The sequence below is a fragment of the Mobula birostris genome, unplaced genomic scaffold (assembly GCF_030028105.1).
Source record: "Mobula birostris isolate sMobBir1 unplaced genomic scaffold, sMobBir1.hap1 scaffold_532, whole genome shotgun sequence".
NCBI classification, from domain to species: Eukaryota; Metazoa; Chordata; class Chondrichthyes; order Myliobatiformes; family Myliobatidae; genus Mobula; species Mobula birostris.
In genome coordinates this window covers 158,163-178,144 of record NW_027278264.1, presented here as the reverse complement: position 1 = coordinate 178,144, position 19,982 = coordinate 158,163, and the positions used below count along the sequence as shown (strand labels likewise).

General features: G+C 44.8%; 1 long non-coding RNA gene across 1 annotated transcript; it reads right to left on the bottom strand.

Annotated features, from left to right (window-relative positions):
* Positions 1-5,888: 5,888 nt before the first annotated feature.
* On the bottom strand, positions 5,889-8,029 carry LOC140193363 (uncharacterized). The gene is made up of 3 exons (XR_011884758.1): positions 7,929-8,029; positions 6,559-6,716; positions 5,889-6,397 (listed from the first exon to the last, which is right to left on the bottom strand). It is a non-coding gene; the product is annotated as an uncharacterized lncRNA (long non-coding RNA).
* Positions 8,030-19,982: the final 11,953 nt, after the last annotated feature.

The window sequence follows — 19,982 nt, the reverse complement described above, 5'->3', positions numbered from 1 at the left end:
GGAAGTTAGAGAAGTCAATGATCATGCCATCAGGTTGGAGGCTACCCAGACGGAATGAAAGGTGTTGTTCCTCCAACCTGAGTGTGGCTTCTTCTTGACAGTAGAGGAGATTGTGGATAGACAAATCAGAATGGGAATGGGACATGGAATTAAAATGTGTGGCCATTGGGAGATCCTGCTTTCTCTGGGGGACAGTGGGTAGGTGTTCATTGAAATGGTGTTCCAGTCTGCGTCGGGTCTCGCCAATATATAGAAGGCTGTATCGGGAGCACTGGACGCAGTATATCACCCCAGCCGACTCACAGGTGAAGTGTCGCCTCACCTGGAAGGAATGTCTGGGGCCCTGAATGGTAGTGAGGGAGGAAGTGTAAGGGCATGTGTAACACTTGTTCCGCTTACAAGGATAAGTGCCAGGAGGGAGATCGGTGGGGAGGGATGTGGGGACGAATGGAGAAGGAAGTCGCGTAGGGAGCGATCCCTGCGGAAAGCAGAGAGAGGGGGAAGGGGAGGATGTGTTTAGTGGAGGGATCCCGTTGGAGGTGGCGGAACTTAAGGAGAATTATATTTTGGACCCGGAGGCTGGTGGGGTGGTAAGTAAGGACAGGGGGAATCCTATTCCTAGTGGGGTGGCGGGAGGATGGATCTGCGATGTCCGACTGAATCCCTTCCAAAGTGAGTCAGTGAATGACATCACACTGCTATCAACGTCATGGCAATGTATCCAATCAGATCACGGACATGGACACGTGATCGGGGTCTCCTTGTAGCGAGTGGGGCGCTGTCTTCTCCAGCATCTCCGCGTCCACATTCAAGGATCGGCGGCATTCAAGCGCTGGTGAACTGACAGATACAGCGGAACTAACGGGCTGTTGTGTTTGTGATTCCCATGCACAAATCCTTTGACCCTTCTACACTGTTAAATGTTTACAAAACACGTCAGTGAGTTAAGGACAACATTTCAACTCAGATAATTTTAGTCTCCATGGTTTCTTGTGATAAAAACACTGTCACAGCTCAAAACAATTTTGAGGAACAAGACTTCATCTTCTAACTGGCTTCTGTTCTGGCATCGGCACAATATCAAACTCTCTGCTTCCCTCTCTATATCAAAATGGGTCATTCCTCCCCTTCATCAATCTGTTACTTGGCTCAGTTTGTCTGTCTCCTTCGCATTCTGAGCATACGCCACACACCAACTAAGATCACATTTTATTTACACGGCTGCGACTAGAGACTTTCTGATTATTATGTCCCTCCTGGCATTTGACGGTAGTGACGGGTTCCATTGCTGGAATCAGCATACCGTCACTGTGGTCTGTGAGGATTTTGTGAATAAAGCGCCATTCTCCAATTTAGAATCTCAAGCCGTGGCGAAAGCCTATCGTCTGCATATTTAAATTGTATTTATGGCATTGTGATAACCAGATTCTATCGCCCTCCACGACCTCTCTATCTAGTCCTTTCAATATTCGACTTCTAAGAAACGTTGCCAACACAGACCCCTAAGCAGCAGCCGGGATGTGGATTACAAATTTGGCAAGAGATAGAAAAGGCGTGTCAGAAAAGTAATGTCATGATAATCTTTGGGGATTTTAACAAGAAAGTGGATTGGGAAAACCAGTTCAGTTCTGGACCTGAAGAGAGAGGATTTCTTGACTGTCTAAAGGATGGTTTTTTAGCATTGCCTGCTGTTGAACCCACCAGGAGATCGGCTCTGTTGGATTGGGTGTTGTACAATGATCTGGAGGTGATGAGAGCGTAAGGTCAACGAACACTTGGGGAACAGTGATCACAATATGATCGAGTTCACATTGAAATTTAGAAAAATAAAATCCAATGTGTCGGTATTTCAGTGGAATAAAGGAAATTACAATGGCATGAGAGGGGAACTGGACGAAGTTGACTGGAAAGGGACATTTGCAGGAAGAACAACAGTGCAGCAATGGCTGGAGATTCTGCAAAAAATGAGTGAAGTGCAAGTCAGATTTTTTTTCCAAATAAGAAGAAATTTTCAAAGCGAAGAAGGACACTACCGTGGCTGACAAGTGAAGTCAGAGCCAAAGTAAAAGCAAAAGAGATGGCATACAAGGAAGCCAGAGCTAGTGGGAAGATAGAGGATTGGAGAGCTTTTAAAAACTTGCAGAAGAAATCTAGGAAGGTCATTTGGAAGGAAAAGAAGAATTGTGAGAGGTAACAAAGAATAATATCAAAGAAGATACTGAAATCTTTTTTAAGTATAGAAAGGGTAAAAAAAAATAGTCAAGGTTAGATATAGGACCAATACAAAATGACGCTGGAGATATTGTAATGAGAGATGCAGAGATGGCAGTGGAACTGAATGAGTTGTTTGCATCAGTCTTCACAGTGGAAGACATCTGCAGTATATCAGTCATTCAAGAGTGTCAGGGAAGTGAAGTTTGTGCAGTGAAAATTACGACTTAGAGGATGCTCAGGAAGCTTAATGGTCTGAGTGTGTATCAATCTCCTGGACCTGATGGAATGCACCCTCGGGTTCTGAAGGAAGTAACTGGGGAGATTGTGGAGGCATTAGTGATGATCTTTCAAGACACGATAGACTCCGGCATTGTACCGGATGACTGGTAAATTGCAAATGTTATCCGCAATTTAAGGAGGGTGGGAGGCAGAAGAAAGGAAGCTATAGCCCTGTTAGCTTGGCGTCAGTGGTTGGGAAGTTGTTGGAATCGATTGCTCGGGATGAGATTATGGAGTACCTGAGACACATGACAAGATATGTCAAAGCCAGCATGGATTCCTGAAAGGGAAGTCCTGCCTGAGAAATCTACTGCAATTTTTCGAGAAAATTACAAGCCGAGTAGACAAAAAGATGCAGTAGATATAATGTACTTAGATTTTCAGAAATCCTTTGACAAGGTGCCGCACATGAGGCTGCTTAGCAGGATAAGAGGCCGTGGAATTACAGGGAAGCTACTAGCGTGGGTGGAGCATTGCTAGTCGGCAGAAAACAGAGAGTGGGAATAAAGGGATCCTTTTCTGGCTGGCTGCCGGTTACCAGTGAAGTTCTATAGGCGGGACCGCTGCTTTTTACGATGCATGTCAATGATTTGGACTATGGAATTAATAGATTTGTGGCTAAATTTGCCGATGATACAAAGATAGCTGGAGGAGCGGGTAGTGTTAAGGAAACAGAGAGCCTGCAGAGAGACTTAGATAGTTTAGGAGAATGGACAAAGAAGTGGCGAATGAAATACAAAGTTGGAAAGTGTATGGTCATGCATTTTGATGGAAGAAATTAATGGGCAGACTACTATTTATATGAGGAGAAAATTCAAAATGCAGAGATGCAAATGGACTTGGGATTCCTTGTGCAGGATACCCTAAAGGTTAACTTCCAGGTTGAGTTGGTGGTGAAAAAGGCATATTTATTTCTAGAGGTATAGAATATAAGAGCAGGGATGTGATGGTGAGGCTCTATAAGGGACTCGTGAGATCACACAGACGATTGTGTGAAGTATTGGAATCCTTATTTTAGAAAAGTGTAAGGGGTTTCTTCTTTCATGTTATTTGCTAAGACTAATAAAATGGCCTTTCTGTAGTGTTATAATAAAATGGCTCCTCTGTCATGTTAACTGCTGAGGTAAGGGGTTCTCTGTAGCAGCATGTTTGGGTTATAATTAGTGATATCGGGACTTGTATTCATTTGCTATCCAATGGGAGAGATATTATTCTTTTTTGTGTATCTGAAGCTGTTGTTTGCGTGGGATTTGGCCAGAACGCGCCATGGGAAAGAAGAGAGAAGACGCACCCGAAGAGATGTTGTGACCTGGCAATTGAAGCGAACCCTGAGCGGGGACTCAGCACCTGGCAGAGTTCAGAGGAGATCGAATGGTGGACCAAGGATACTGCATGAGCTCCAACGAGGTGCACGAACTGTATAAAGATATAGTGGCACCTTTTTATTTTATATTTTGGTTCTCTGCTAACCCCATAGTTCAAGTCAGAGTTATAAAGTCTTAATTGTTTAACCGCATACTGTGTACTGCTTGTTATTACGGGGTACTGATATGAAACAGGGGACACATCGCACAGCATCCACCCAAACGAGAGTTCTAAGGCTTGGCTGGACACGAGATATCACCCCTCGATCATACCACTAGGCTAAGCGCCCCTCTGACGGTGGTGTCTGAAAAGAGGATGCTGTCCAAGTTGCATGGCATCTTGGACAATGTCTCCCATCCACTACATAATGTACTGGGTGGGCACAGGAGTACATTCAGCCAGAGACTCATTCTACCGAGATGCAGTACAGAGCGTCATAGGAAGTCATTCCTGCCTGTGGCCACCAAACTTTACAACTCCTCCCTTGGAGGGTCAGAAACCCTGAGACAATAGGCTGGTCCTGGACTTATTTCCTGGCATAATTTACATATTACTATTTAATTATTTATGGTGCAACTGTAACGAAAACCAATTTCCTTCAGGATCAATACAGTATGACTATGACTATAACTATTACTATGACTAAGCGAGGTTATAAATAATATACTGACATTGGAGAGGGTTCAGAGAAGGTTCATGAGAATGATTCCAGGAATGAAAGGGTGACCATATGAGGGAAGTCTGGCAGTTCTTGGACTGTATTCCCTGAAATTTAGGAGAATGAGGAGGGATTTCATAGAAACATTCTGAATATTAAGAGGCCTGAACAGATTAGATATGGCAAAGTTATTTCCCGTTGTATAGGATTCTAGGACCAGAGGGCACGACTTCAGGATTTAAGGACGTCTATTTAGAACAGCGATGCGGAGAAATTACTTTTGGCAAAGGGTGGTATATTTGTGGAATTTGTTGCCATGAGCGGCTGTGGAGGCCAAGTCATTAGGTGTATTTAAGACAAAGATAGATAGGTTCTTGATTAGCCAGCACATCAAAGAGTATGGGGTGAAGGCAGGGGAGTGGGGATGACAGGAAGAATTGGATCAGCCCATGATTGAATGGTGGAGCAGACTTGATGGACCGAATGGCCTACTTCTGCTCCAATATTTTATGGTCTTATAGTCTATTCCACTGTCTTGACCTGTCAAAGTGCAGCCAATATTTTTGGGTATATGACCTATTCACATGAGAATTTAGCGTTTTCTATTTTTCTGAGCTTTTCATAAATGTGTACAGCTTAGTTAAGCTTTGCTCCAGAATTTCCACACAATTAAAAGAGTTTATTAGATTTTTTTGCACCACTTATATAATTGAACTACTTAATATGTATATTATTGTAATTCACAATTGTTAAAATCCTTATTATGAATTAGGTTCTACTGCTGCCGCAGAAACAACGAATTTCATGACATATGCCGGTGCTATCAAACCAGGTTCTGATCATTAGTATGGGAGACCCACCACGGGTCACCTGATCCCAGTTACCACAGATCGTAATGTGAGATTGAAACCTTTTCCATTATTTGTGTTCCTCAGTTCAGTTAAGTTTCCCACTGACGTTGCAAAGAAGAAGCTCAGTCTGTCTAATATTTCCACACAATTAAAATGGGGAATTTGTTTCTTCTAATCACGTACTGAGCTACAATGAAAATCTTGCCTGATGTACCATCCACACAGATCAATACATTACAACAGTACATTGATCTGATATATGACAAAACAATAACTGTAACAAAGCATTATGGCTGCAGAGAAAGTGCAGTGCAGATAGACATATGGTGCAGGGTCACGTCGAGTTACATTGCGAGGTTGAGTCCATTTTATTGAACTGGAGACCATTCATTTGGCTTATAACCGCAGACAGGAAGCCGTCCTTGAGCCTGGTGGTACGCGCTTTAAGGCTTTTGTATCTCTTCCCCGATGGGGGAGCGGGTTTGCAGCAAGAATGTCCGGGTTGTGAGGATCTTTGAGTACACGGCCTGCTTTTCCGAGGCAGGGGAAGTGTAGGAAGAGTCCATGGAGGGGAGACTTGTTTCTCTGATGTTCTCTGCTCTCCAAAGTTTTCTGCAGTTCCTGGCAGTCATGGGCAGAGCAGTAGCCATACGAGGGCGTGAAGTTTCGACAAGAAGCTCAGAGACCTCGGCCTTCACCCTGCCTTGTGTAGCTGGATCCTGGACATCCTGTCAGATCGCCGGCAGGTGGTAAGAGTGGGCTCCCTCACCTCTGTCTCTCTGACCCTCAGCAGTCATACCCCACAGGGTTGTCTCCTTGCCCCCTCCTCTACTCTCTGTATTCCCATGACTTGTGTCCCCACCCACAGCTCCAATCTGATGATTACATTTGCTGACGACACCACATTGATTGGCCTAATCTCAAATAATAATGAGGCAGCCAACGGAGAAGAAGTCATCACTCCGACACAATTGTGTCAAGAAAACAATCTCTCCCTCTTTGCGACAAAAACAGAGGAGCTGGTTGTGGACTGCAGGAGGAATGGAGACAAGGACCAAATTCAACATTTTCAAATCTGTTATTGACACAAAATGCACATTTCAATATTGATCATGACACAACAAATTTACAGGCTGTTACCGACAGAGAATCGTATAATCTGTGTTCCGTGTGTTATCTGAATGTACTTGCCTGTGATGTTGCCACAAGTCAGTGTTTCTCTGTACCTGCACTTGCCCGTACTTGTGCACTTGGCAATAAATTCAACAGGACCTGAGAAATCTCAGTGAGATTTGATTAGTGATGATCATCTTGGCAGCTCGGTAGGTCGAATGTAGAGAGACAGTGCACTGTGAAATGTAAAGAGACAGTATACTGTTAAATGCAAGACCCTGAACAGTGTCGATGAGCAGAGGGATATTGGATCCAAGTTCACAGCTCCCTGAAAGAGACTGCACAGATTGATCGGGTGGTTAAGAGAGCTATAACGAGAGGTTGGACAAACTTGTGTTGTTTTCTCCAGAGCGGCGCAGGCTGGGGTGAGACTGGATAGACCTTTATAAGATTATGAGAGGAATAGATAGAGCGGAGAGACGATGTATTTTTCCTGGGGGTTGAAATGTCTAATACATTTAAGGTGAGAGGAGATGTGAGCGGTAAGTGTTACGTGATGACAGGTTTCATTTTGCTGTGGGTGTTACATTAAGAGAGCCTGCAGGAGGCGGGAGTATGACGTCACTACACCGACTGCTGGAGCAGAGAGAGAGAGAGAGAGAGAGAGAGAGAGACTTTAAGTACTTGTTCCTAAACTTGACAGTGGGGGAGGCACAAACGCATAACAGTGTTAACTGTTTCGAAGAGTAGTTTGCTTAATTTTCTATATACTAATAAAGACAGTAGTTTACATTAAAACTGAGTTTGTGGTCTATTGCTGCTGGTACATAACACAAGTTTGTTTCTTTCCACAGAGTGGCGGGTAGCTGGAGTCTCTGCCCCCCACAGGTCACGTGATCCCGTTCGCCCCTCCCATTGAACCGCAGACGGGCAGCAGCTACGCGTCTGTTCCCGAAGCCCCGCCCTCCGGATGACGCAACAATCACTCCGCGCCTGCTCACAGTCTCCAGATGGAAGGTGTTTGCCTTTCCGCTCAGTGCTGAAGTGATTTTAAAATACTGATATGGAACATTGTGAGTGTGGTAGAGACAGTATGTACCTGAAACACGAGATTAATACAGAACTGATCTATCTTTCTCAGATCCACAATATTAAACATCAGTCTAGTTTAACGACTAGACTGCAGAACGGACTCCCCCAATGCTCAGTGACAAGGGTTCAGTCCTGGGTGCGATAAGCAGCCGCAAGAACTGCAGAATCTGACAGTAACAGTCCCTCATGAACCTGCAGCTGCCTTCAGTCACCGTGATGGTTAAACATTTAACACAGAGCTGATTTGATCTTCCTCCCTGATGTGAAGTTGCTGGTGTTGCAGCAGTTGGGCTGATTGAGTAAAACTCTTTGCTCACTCCGGACAGAAATGTGGCCTCTATTTATTGTGAACTCACCGGAGCATCACAAGGTGGGTTGACTGAATGAGACTCTTCGCACACACGGAGCAGGTGAACGGCTGCTTCCCAGTGCGAAGCTGTTGGTGTATCTGCGATGGCCGACTGAATCCCTTCCAAAATGAGAGCCAGTGCATGACGTCACACTGCTATCAACGTCATGGTAATGTATCCAATCAGATCACGGACATGGGCACGTGATCGGGCTCTCCTGGTAGCGAGTGGGGCGCTGTCTTCTCCAGCATCTCCGCCTGCACATTCAAGGATCGGCGGCATTCAAGCGCTGGTGAACTGACAGATACAGCGGAACTAACGGACTTGAGATTCGCGTACACAAATCCTTCACCTTTCCAGCCTGTTAAAAGTTTGCAAAGCATAGCCAGTTGGTCAAGGACAACACTTCAGCTGAGATAATTTTGGACTCCATGGTGATGTCTGATACAAACTCTGTCACAACTTCAAATAACTTGGAGGAACAACACCTCATCTTCTAACTGGCCATAGTTCAGGCATTCGGGCACAATATCAAACTCTCTGCAAAGCAAAGAAAAAAAGACAATCATACACCAAATTTGCAGAGAGAAAAATATCGTGCAAACAGCTACAGTGTACGAGCGTCCACAGCCACAAGGCAGTCATCACTGTTGTCTTATTTCAGCGCAGAAACGAGGAAACTGGAGAGGGGTTCAGGGGAGCGAGAGAGTGATGAACGCACGAAGGCGTGCCAGGAGGGGAGGAGATGACGGAGAGTGGGAACTGTTTAGGGGAAGGAGAGAGTTCTCGGAGACGGTGTGGCGTAGGGGAGGATGAGGGTGACCGAGATGGGGAGGTTTGTGGAGGCGGGTAGAGGATATGGGAAGTCGAGTAGGGGTGGTAGAAATGGTGAGGACCGACGAAGGAATGCCCATCTCTCACCGACTCTCCTTCCCTCTCTGCTCCAGAGGTCGATATCACACACTGACACAAGTACTTCCAACTTGAAATGTTTGTTCCGCTTTGTGGAGACCCGCTGTTGATCGCATTGAAAGGAAACTACATGGGGAACGATTGTCTGGTTCCCCTCGTCTGGAGAGAGTGAGGACTCACCACACACTCCCCAACACTTCCGCCTCGCTCTGCTTCCACCCACCCAGTTCCCAACGAACCTTTGAACCTTTTTTGAACATTTGAACCGGTTTCCCAGGTACCTCGATTATTTAAAGGGGTCTCTGCATTGATTAATTGCGCTGCAGCGGGATCCTTGTATTTGGGAGAATTCCTTTCCTCGCGCTGCCGCTTAGTCCTGCCTCCGCTGTCTGCTTTTATTCCCTTGTCTGACCTCTGGTTTCTGTCTCTACAGAGGAATCTGCCATTACCCCGCTCCTGCGTTGAGTCGTTGTCCCCGCTCGCCGTGACAAAGTCTGTCATTTCTCCAATGTCCTGCCAGCGGCCACAGTGACGTTACCTGCCTTTCACCCTGAAGTCTTCAATTCCCCGCTATGCAGAAATCTGCCCGTGTCTAAAATGCACACAGCCTTTGGTACACCTGTATACCTGTTCATTAATGCAAATATCGAATCAGTCAATCATCCGGCAGCACCTTAACACATTACAGTTATGCAGACATGATCAAGATGTTCCTGTTGGGACCAAACGTCAGACAAGGGAAGAAATGTGATTGAACTGACGTTGAGCATGGGATAGTTATTGCTGCCAGACGGAATGATTTGAGAATTTCTCAAGCGACTAATCTTCTGGGATTTTCACTCACATCAGTGAATCAAATAAACGCACGTTGCCACAGCGGCGTGCGGAAGAGCATCTCTGAACGCACAGCACGTCCAACCAAAAGTGGCTGGGCTGCAGCGGCAAAAGGCCGCACGGGCTTCCACTCCTGTACCTGACCACCCGGCCACTGACTGCGTATTTACTGAAGTAGCCTCAACTACAGAGGAGTCAACAGGTTCATTTGTTACATTTCCGACCGATCCCCTCTCTTTCTTCTGGATTGCAGTCAGTTTACTCCCAGGAGATTCATAGGGTTAACCCCGTCATCTCCACAATCAATTCCTCGGCACTATCTCCAGAGCCAGTCCATTTCCCGTGACGTAACGCTGCAGGTCTACACAACAATTGTGAGAGATCACACTTACAGTACTGTGCTCAGTCCTGAACGTAGCACATTGAACATAAAACAATGCAGCAAAGCAACCGGCCACTCCAGTGGGGGCGAATTCACAGAGAATAATGATTATTAGGAATTTGATAGCAATCTCTATCCTCATTATTATAAAATGAATTCTTAAAAAGCACATTTTAATGACGACGTTCAATGAATCGTAGAATTAGAGAATAAGACATATCGTGTTGCAACTGCGGGCATTAATGTTACCAGCATGAAAAACTCTTATTCATAACCAACCCCGTGACTAATGTTGTTGGGGTGGCAAAGTTACAACAATGAAACAATTTATTCCATTTGCTTAGAGTGTTTTTTTTCCTTCAATACTGCGAATCCTCTCAATATACATTACTAGATTTATGGAATGCTGACGAAATTAATGAAGTCTTTGGGATATTTATTTGCAATTTCCACCATGTTCTAGTCGGATATTATTTCTGTTATTTACATAGCAACCCATTTAATGTCAACACATATTTCACTCCATTGCTCAGCTCCTCTCTGAACTTCCTCTGCGTCAGCCCATAGATGCAAGTGTTGGTGCAGGTACTGAGAGACGTTAGCATAATAGCACATGTTTCAAAGATGAAAATCGGAGTATTCAGATATTTGTCTGTGAAGGAATAATTCACCGCTTGCCAATTCATAGACTGTATTATGTGGGGCATCCACAGTAAAATGAAATTACCTGACAGAGCAAACAACAGGATAATAGACTTTCTCCGGTTCTCCACTTCTAGATCTTTTTGATTTTCACTGTTACTCCGGAGTCCCTTGCGGTCTCTATTTGCCGCTATAATGTGTCTCGCTGTTAAACCGTTACACAGAAGGATTCAACAAATTGGTAGTATCGGTGTGGTGATGCTGTCAAGCAATTCGTAGGCCTTCCACACTGCAGAAGTGAAGTATTCAGGTATGAAGACGCAACGCCACGGTACTTTATTAATTATTACATGAGGCTCCACTACAAAGTAAAACGGGATGCACCTCGCAAGGCCCACAAACGCTACTATTACTGTGACGATGGTCGCTACTCTCTCTGTACAGTATCTTTTCCGAAAACTTTGACAGCAGATCGCAACGAAACGATCGAATGTGAAAGCCACTGTGAGCCAAACGGAGAAATCCAAGCTTGCAACTGTAAGCACAAGCGTCAGAGCGCAAACCGGAGTGACCAGCAAGAATCTGGCGTACATGTAGAGATTATTGATATCCTGCCCAATAACTACAATGACAACGACAGTGAGATCTGCCGCAGCCATTCCCACCAGGTAGCGAGTGACACACCTAGAGAGTCCACATTTTCCACGGGACAGGATCACAATCGCAATTAAATTCACTGCAATATAAAGAGAAAGCAGAGGGTAACTTTAGAGAAGTTCAGACGAATCATTTCCCCCTCATTAATAAGTGAGAAAGATGCTGATTGCTCTGAGCACACACCAATCATCTGCTTTATCGGCGTACTTGCGCTTAAGAATTCAGGATGCGAATATCAGACTTGACTAATGCTTCGTAAGGTGGAGATGTAATGCACGTGGAGGAATATGCTGGGGTGCATCGGACTCTCGAAAATGTTGCAGATGTTCCAAAAGAAATATTGAAAAAAGAAGCAAAATGCTTAACTGGTCACGCGAAAGATGTGGAAATAAACGGTTGATGATGCAAGTCGATAAATCCTTCAGTAAAATTAGAAATGAAGGAAAACGCGCTGTTGTTGTGTTGCAACGGGAATGGGGTGTGAGAAAGAGAGGAAATGGGCCGTCTTCGACACTGCGACTCCTACGGTGCAGTAGCGATAAACAGCTTTGTCTGGGGGATTCAATGGACTGTCAATTGAATCCTAAAACATGTTGCTTTTATCCCAATGTGTTAAAATGCTGTGAATACAAGATTTTGACATGCAGACTGCCAGAGCTTCACGGCGTAGAGCTGACAAATCACCTGTTGCCGACTTTGTGCTGATAGATAAAGAAAAGCGAAACGGTTTCACTGTCGTAGTACGGGGTGGTGAGGTACAGTCGGAAGAGCGGAATACCGGAAATTGGAGACTGGATATTCATGATTGAAGTCTGCAGTGTGTCTCGTGCGGAGGAGTTGGTGTGGTTCAGGTTTGCGCTGAGCTTCGCTCAGAAGGGCCATGGCACCACAGACGGAGATTTTCAAAAATGGAATGAGACTGAACACAGTACCGAAAAGGTTATTACTATCCAGCTTCTTCTCGAAACGCTCATCCAATTTTCTTTGGTTACTACTCTGCAGCGAGTTGTCTCATTCTCCATCTGATCGCAATGACAAGTCATCCATCTGTGACCCTGACCCAGTCCTCCCCTCCGGTCTGACAGGGGCATATGATGCAGCTCTGCATCTCACAATCTTTACATTCATCTAACAGTGCTCTCGCTCTCGAACTGTACAATGTGCTTGATGTTGTGTAATTAAATCAAAGTTACCCGCTCTCTCGAAGATTCGGTGAACACAGTCTCACTTACAGTCGCCCCGGTGTCTTTCTAGAGCGGATATACAGTTTGATATATCTTCATCTCCGGGAAACAAGTTTCTCGTTTGACCAGTGCCCATGACGAGTTTACGATCCCAAACGCTATGTCTGCTTTTGTTTTCACTGAAGTCGTGAACTCTGCTTTCTCCTTCCTAAATCATTTGTTTCCTCAATTGCTCTCGTTCTTCATTGTGTCTGCATTCGCACTGTTCTGACTGTCATTTATAAAGCAACGGAGTGACTCTCATCGCTCTGATCACCCAAAATGAGAACCAAGTCAGATTGGTCGCTTTGGTCACCTTCATGTTTGTGGAAGATTGACACTTCGTGCAGGTGCAATCAATCTTTTACTGCGGCTTTTCAGGGAAGAGGAACATCCTGTTTTGTGTCCAGAGCGGTCCACATCTCAGTTGTTTCGTCAGGAAAAGAGCGGAGAGCTCGGACTGTGTCAGATGGATGGGCACATGGACCATGGACCATTCTGAACCCACAATGGGGTAGTTTGGAAGAAAAGTGCCAACCTAACAGAAATGTAATTCGCTCTTGCGTAGTTTTGTGATGGCGATCAAATTCGTTGTGTTGTGGATGATATATCCAGACCTCCGCAATTCACGGCAAATCAGTTTGGAAGAGCTGCTGCGGCTCCAAATGAAGGATTGTCCCGTTAAAACAATTGTTTCGAAGTAAATATACGGACTCGGGCAGAAGGAATGCATTCCAAAAAATCTCCGATTTTCAAGCAGTGTTAGCAGTCGGAAAATAAACAGCATTACCACTAACTAAAATGGTGAAATTGGTGACTGGACAGCAGCCAGCTCAGTTTGCTGTAATTGCCACAAGCAATAGGAAGACGAAGCCACTCAAATAACAACCGATGTGTGCCCTACCCGGAATTCCGGCCGCTGCAAGGATCGGATAACAGATGCGGGCTACGTGGTAAATAGTTACATATACCATCTTCAGTAACGCGCTGCGAGCAGTTGTTCAAAGTTGTTCCAAATGCCCCGCGTACTGGCAAAATGCTTATGCAGCTTTTATATAGTAGAAGGGAGATCCACTGGGACAATCCGGGAGCGACTCGTCACTCAAATCAGACACAACCCACTGAACGAACACAATTAACTTTGTTTTTGCTCGTTGTGGCATTGTGAAATGTATCTTATTGCTCAATGAGTATGGACACTTCTTTGTGAAACTTGTTCAATTTCGGGTTGCAAGGTTTGTCCTAGTCATGAGGTTTCTGTTGCTGGAATAAAGTTCTTCTGTTCATCAATGTTACTTGGAATTTGCCCCATGTGACCATAATCATTCTAGCAGAGCAACACGTGGAATGGTAAAATGAGGGAACGGCTTTTATTTCGAATCCGGTCGATTCACGCCACGGACTCGCTTCACGGGTTATTTCAGTCCTGGATATCATCACTGCGAATCTTGTTTTACATGGAAAAATTCTCAGGAACTTACCTGTCTCTTCTGGCATAAATCCACCAAAGTCATTAATTTGAATGACTTGCAACCACACACACACGTGGAGTCATGTGTACATTTTGTTCAGATAAAATGCATTATATCCCAACGCACAAATAAATCACTCCCTCGGAACGAACGGAGACCTAACATTGAAATGACAGCTCGTCCGAGACTATTGTTGATGTTTCATATATTGGCTTGCTTTTTTAATTTACAAAATGTATCTGCATTGACGTTGTAGCAGTTACTCCTCTGGTGTCCCTGCAATACCTGACTGGTTCCTTCCTGAAATAACATCATCCCGTTCCCCTAAATCACGAAGTGTTTACCACATAGTACTGATATCATTATGTCTTGTTTTCCTATTGTCAAGTCATGTTTTCTTTAAAGGTACACAGCAATAATCGTTCAGAAACTTGACATTTAACAGATGCTTCCCAGACAATTACTACAACAGAACAACGCAACGGACGTGTGGATTGGTACAAAAACGATCACAGTGTACAAAAGGACCAGAGAAAAGTGATCGAAAGGGTCCAGGACAGGGCCAGCGAATTGAATTGTTTTCTCAACAGGTTTGATGGGGAGGCTTCTGTTCACCCTCTACAACCAAACTAAATCCGCAGCTCATCCCTTTCCCTCCGTCTCTCTCCAAGGACACCGTAGAACCAATGATCACAGACACGTGGACTGTCACTTCTAACAGGTAAAGAGCGAGAACAGCAGGCTTCATCCAATCCAGGCTGTTGGCCCGGATGATATCAGCCCAAGGGCACGCAATGTGTGTGCTACTCAGCTGGGTGCAGTCATTCGATACATCTCTGATCTGAGCCTCAGTTTGCAGAGGATTCCTTTGCTGTGGAAAACGCTCTGCCTAGTTCAAGAACTCCAAGAAGACATATCACACCACGCCCAGGGACTGCAGGCCACTGGCACTGATTTCACATGTTATGAAATCATTAGAAATGCTGCCTCTGACACACATCCAGACCATCGTAAATCCATCACTGGACGTCCCCAGCAGTTTGCTTACTAATCACATATTGGAGTCGAGTACACCATTTTTTCCTGCTTCAACGGGCATACACCGATCTAGGCGAGCCAGGCCACACTGAGAATCACGCTTCTTGATTTCTCCAGTGTTTAAATACCACACGGCCTGCTTTACTAGGGTGTGAGTTTACGGAGATGCAGGTGGATGCTTCATGACTTTCCTGGATTACAAAGACAGAGCCTCTGTACCAGAACGGGTAGGGGCAGAGCCGGCTGTGCTTCCTGAGGAGGCTCCGGTCATTCACTGTCCGCGATACTATGCTGCAGATGTTCTGCGACTCAGTGGTGGCCAGCATTATATTGCACGCCGTCGTCTGCTGGGGCGACAGGGTGAGAACAGCTAACGCCAAAAAGATTAATAAGCTCGTAAGGAAGATACTTTCTGATAAGGGTATGGAATTGGATTCCCTGGTGGCTGTGTCTGAGCCGAGGATTCTGCAGAAGCTACGGAGCAATATGAACAATTACTCTCACCGCCTCCCTGACATACTGGACCAACAGAGAAGCATAGTTGGTAGCGGACTGTTTCCACCGAGCTGCACCACTGAACGCCACACGAGATCCTTTTTCCTTGTGGCTATGCAAATCTACAATCCCCCCCCCCCAACCCTTAAGTATATACTTCCTGGTTTCATTGCACATCGGTAGTTTGCACTATTACTTTTTAATGTACATATTTTAAATTACATATCTCCGACTAAGCAACTTTGCAACAATATTTTCCATCGGGATAAATAAAGTGTAATACTTATCTTGTCTTATTTAATCTTATGCTCATATTTTTTTGTATACTAACTAAGTGCTGAATAGAAATGTATTCGTGTCACTGCTGTCATCCTGACAGCATGTATTAGATAATCCTGGACACTCTATTGAAGAGATGGTCATGTATATTTTCAATCATCAGTCGATGTTTGAAAACTTTGGGAAAAATATGTATCGACAGTTTTACATATTCTACTGATATATACAAAATAAAATTACCCTTTATGCCTTTTTGTTCTCCTATTATTTCTCTCCGTTAGTAAACTAACCTGCATCAGAAAAGTGAAGTTCTTTCTACAGATGCTGCTGAATTGGGAACAATTTTTGGTTTAATCCGAGAGAGGATATTCGCTGAAAGTGTGTGGTTGAACAATTTTATTGAAGAGCGAGGATCATCAGGAGTGATCTCCAGCCAAGACAAAGTGGTAAACCACCACTGAACCGAGGCTCACCAGTCTATGACTTCCGGGAAGTTGGGGCATGTGTGACCTGTACAAAAAGGATGAGTTGCATTTCCTTCTCGGGATCAATAAAATATGACTATGACTATGACTAATCCCAGGGGGACCAATATCCTAGCGGGGAGGTCTGCTAAGTCTACTGGGGAGTGTTGAATCCAGAATTGTTGCGGGGTGGGTACCGAACTGTAGAGACTGGGGAAGAGGCGGTTGGCTCACAAATACAGAAAGCTTGGAAACAGTGTGTGAGGGAGGATAGGCAGGCGATAGAGAAGGAACATAATAAGACGGACAGTTTGCGATGTGTCTATTTTAACTCAAGGAGTATTGTGAACAAACCGGATGAGCTTCGAGCGTGGATCACTACTTGGAGCTATGATGTGGTGGCCATTAGAGAGACTTGGCTGGCTCAGGGACTGAAATAGTTACTTCAAGTGCCGGGTTTTAGATGTTTTAGAAAGAACAGTGAGGGAGACAAAGGAGGTGGGGGCGTGGCACTGTTGATCAGAGATAATGTCACGGCTGCAGAAAAGATGGACGTCATGGAGGGATTATCCACGGAGTCTTGTGGGTGGAGGTTAGGAACAGGAAGAGGTCAATAACTCTACCGGGTCTTTTATAGGCCAGCCAACAGTAACAGGGATCTCGAGGAGCAGATAGGAAATAGATCCCGGAAATGTGTAATAATAACAGAGTTGTCGTGGTGGGAGATTTTAATTTCCCAAATATCGATTGGCATCTCCCTAGAGCAAGGGGTTTAGATAGGATGGAGTTTGTTAGGTGTATTCAGGAAGGTTTCTTTACACAATACGTAGATAACTCTACAAGAGGAGAGGCAGTACTTGATTTGGTTTGGGAAATGAACCTAGTCAGGTGTCAGATCTCTCAGTGAGAGAGCATTTTGGAGATAGTGATCATAATTCTATCTCCTTTACAATAGAACTGGAGAGAGATGGGAACAGACAAGTTAGAAAAGCGTTTAATTGGAGTAAGCGGAATTATGAGGCAATCAGGCAGGAACTTGGAAGGTTACATTGGGAATAGATGTTCTCAGGGAAAGGTACGGAAGAAATGTGGCAAATGTTCAGCGGATATTTGAGTGGATGTCTGCATTGGTACATTCCAATGAGGTAGGGGAGTTATGATAGGGTACAGGAACCGTGGTGTAAAAATCCAGTCAAGAAGAAAAGAAAAGCTTATAAAAGGTTCAACGAGCTCGGTAATATTCGAAATCTAGAAGATTATAAGGCTAACAGGAAGGAGATTAAGAAAGAAATTAGGAGAGACAGAAGAGGTCATTAGAAGACCTTGGCGGGCAGGATTAAGACAAAACACTAGACATTCTACAAGTATGTGAAGAGCAAGACGATAAGGCGTGAAAGAATAGAACCTATGAAGTGTGACAGTGGGAAAGTGTGTATGGAACCGGAGGAAACAGCACAGGTTCTTAATGAATACTTTACCTCAGTATTCACTGCGGAAAAGTATTTTGATGATTGTAGTGCTGACTTGCAGCGGACTGAAAAGCTTGAGCATTTTGATATTAAGAACGAGGATCTGCTGGAGCTTTTGGAAAGCATCGAGTTGGATAAGTTGCCGGGACCGGATAGGATGTACTCCACGGTGGGAGTCGAGGGAGGAGATTGCTGAGCATCTGGCGATGATTTTTGCATTATCAGTGGGATGGGAGAGGTTTCGGAGGATTTGAGGGTTGCAGATGTTGTTCACTTATTCAAGAAAGCGGGTAGAGATAGCACAGGGAATTATAGAGCAGCGAGTCTTATTTTAGTGTTTGGTGAGTTGATGGAGAAGATCCTGAGAGGCAGGATTTATGAACATTTGGAGAGGTATAATATGACTAGGAGTGATTAGGAGTAGTCAGCATGGCTTTGTCAAAGGCAGGTCGTGCCTTACGAGCCTGATTGAATTTTTTGAGGATGTGACTGAACACATTGATGAATGAAGAGCAGTAGATGTAGATGGATTTCAGCAAGGCATTTGATAAGGTACTCCATACAAGGTTTATTGAGAAAGTAAGGAGGCATGGGATCCAAGGAGACATTATTTTGTGGATCCAGAACTGGCTTGCCCACAAAAGGCAAAGCATGGTTGTAGACGGTAATATTCTTCATGGAGTTCGGTGACCAGTGGTGTGGCTCGGGGATCTGTTCTGGGACACCTACTCTTTGTGATTCGTATAAATGACCTGGATGAGGAAGTGGAGCGATGGGTTAGTAACTTTGCTGATGACACAAAGGTTGGAGGCGTTGTGGATAATGTAGAGCGCTATCAGAGGTTGCAGCGGGACATTGATAGGATGCAAAACTAGGCTGAGAACCGGCAGATAGAGTTCAATCCAGGTAAGTGTGAAGTGGTTCATTTTGGTTGTCAAATATGATGGCAGAATATCGTATTAATGGTAAGACTCTTGACAGTGTGGAGCATCAGATTGATCGTAGTGTCCTACTCTATAGGACGCTCAAAGCAGCTGCACAGGTTAACTCTATGGTTAAGAAGGCATACGGTGTATTGGCCTTCATCATTCGTGGAATTGAATTTAGGAGCCGAGAGGTAATTTTGCAGCTATATAGGACCCTGGTCCGACCCTACTTGGAGTACTGTGCTCAGTTCTCGACGCCTCACAACAGAGAAAATGTGGAAACCATAGAAAGTGTGCAGAGGAGATTTACAAGGGCGTTCGCTGGATTGGAGAACATGCCTTATGAAAACAGTTTGAGTGTAGTCGGTCTTTTTCTCCTTGGAGCGACGGAAAATGAGTGGTGACCTGATAGAGGTGTATAAGATGATGAGAGGTATTAATTGTGTAGATAGTCAGAGGCTTTTTCCCAGGGCTGAAATGACTGCCACAAGAGGGCACAGGTTTCAGGTGCTTCGGAGTAGGTACAGAGGAGATGTCCATAAGACCATAAGACAAAGGAGCAGAAGTAGGCCATTCGGCCCATCGAGTCTGCTCCGCCATTTTATCATGAGCTGATCCATTTTATCCTATTTAGTCCCACTGCTCCGCCTTCTTACCATAACCTTTGATGCCCTGGCTACTCAGATACCGATCAATCTCTGCCTTAAATACGCCCAATGACTTGGCCTCCACTGCTGCCCGTGGCAACAAATTCCATTGATTCACCACCCTCTGACTAAAAAAATTTCTTCGCATTTCTGTTCTGAAAGGGCGCCCTTCAATCCTTAACTCATGCCCTCTCGTACTAGACTCCCCCATCATGGGAAACAACTTTGCCACATCTACTCTGTCCATGCCTTTTAATATTCGAAATGTTTCTATGAGGTCTCCCCTCATTCTTCTAAACTCCAAGGAATACAGTCCAAGAGCGGACAAACGTTCCTCATATGTCAACCCTCTCATTCCCGGAATCATTCTCGTGAATCTTCTCTGTACCCTCTCCAACGTCAGCACATCCTTTCTTAAATAAGGAGACCAAAACTGCCCACAGTACTCCAAGTGAGGTCTCACTAACGCCTTATAGAGCCTCAACATCACATCCCTGCTCCTATACTCTATTCCTCTAGAAATGAATGCCAACATTGCATTCACCTTCTTCACTACTGACTCAACCTGGAGGTTAACTTTAAGGGAATCCTGTACGAGGACTCTCAAGTCCCGTTGCATC